The 1,313-nt window shown below is 29.9% G+C and overlaps 1 long non-coding RNA gene across 1 annotated transcript; it reads left to right on the top strand.

Moving 5' to 3' along the window:
- On the top strand, window positions 1-495 carry LOC109593174 (uncharacterized). Its single transcript, XR_002190783.1, has 4 exons — window positions 1-28; window positions 86-151; window positions 197-242; window positions 299-495. It is a non-coding gene; the product is annotated as an uncharacterized LOC109593174 (long non-coding RNA).
- The last annotated feature ends 818 nt before the right edge of the window (window positions 496-1,313 follow it).

Below are 1,313 nucleotides of genomic sequence, written 5' to 3'. Positions count from 1 at the left end.
TATATTGTATGTACCACTTATAAGCAATGTAAGTTCATATTATACCAGTAATTAATAGTTTGCAATGTATTTCCTATCAAATAAGGTCAGAAAAGCTTATGCTGAACTTTTCAAGAAAAAGCTAGCTAATTGGTCACTGACACAAAGCAAAGTCAGTTTCTATCTGCAAGATTCTTTTTATGATATTTGTGATTAGGCTAGTGAAGATTCTAAAAAGAAGTCCACTGAAGACAACTTGGGAAGTAAGGATGGTATGACACAGCATGAATCATGATATTATTATATGATTCTTTAATAGTGAACACAATTGATAATGGGCTTGATGCAGAAAAAAGCAAATCAATGGCATAACTTTATTAACAGCATCATGTCATTAATATTATAGCACTGTTAGCATTGATTGTCTGTGTATTTTATATATTTATCATTGTCAAATAATGTCTTAGTGTTTACTACTTGTTCAAACTTGTTAAGAACATGCTTATTCATTAAAAATGCAGTAAAAATGAAGAATTCTCTCATAGCCATTTTAAAATAATTTGGCCATGGATTTGGCCTGATTTTTGGGGAATTAATTCAAACTTGCTATACAACAAAAAGTGTGTATGATATGTATCAGAAAAAAATTAAAAAATAAATTTTCTACTAGTAATTTTTAATAAAATTTGGCCAACAACCCTGTACTAGACTTTTGCCCAATTTTGGAGCAACTTTTAAAATTTGGAAAAAATCTGATTTTGATCAAAATCAGCTCAACAACTTGCTACACATTATAAGAACATGTATACATTATCAGAAAAAATTATAAAAATAAAAATTTCTTTCCTAGTCACTTTGGCAAAATTTGGCCAAAGTCCCTGTATCATAGTACAGAGAGTTTTGCTTAATTTTGGAGCAACTTTAAAAATTTATTAAATAAATATGATTGGAATTAGCTTAAACTTAGTCTTGCAAGCCAGACCATTCCCCAGCTTACTAGCTCAAACTTGCTATACAATAGAAGAACATGCATATGTATTAAATTTTCTTTTAATGAAAGTTACCATTACATATTGCTTTTAACTGGCTGACATTATTTTTGCAATAAACATGTTTTGATAGCTACAGGTTACTATAACAAATAACAGACTATAGCATAATAATGATATTAGCCACTGTCTACTATACGTATCTTTTGTGTATGCACTTGTGGTACTACTTGCTCTAGCTGTACGTCTCATTGCCAAATATACCATTAATATCAATGCAGCACATGTTAATGTGAAATGGAAATTGAAGCCGTATAGTCTAGTACTGCGTTTATACTAGCCTCT

The sequence above is a fragment of the Amphimedon queenslandica genome, unplaced genomic scaffold (assembly GCF_000090795.2).
Source record: "Amphimedon queenslandica unplaced genomic scaffold, v1.1 AMPQUscaffold_2591_Cont25407, whole genome shotgun sequence".
Taxonomy (NCBI): Eukaryota; Metazoa; Porifera; class Demospongiae; order Haplosclerida; family Niphatidae; genus Amphimedon; species Amphimedon queenslandica.
This window is presented reverse-complemented; position numbering and strand designations above follow the sequence as displayed.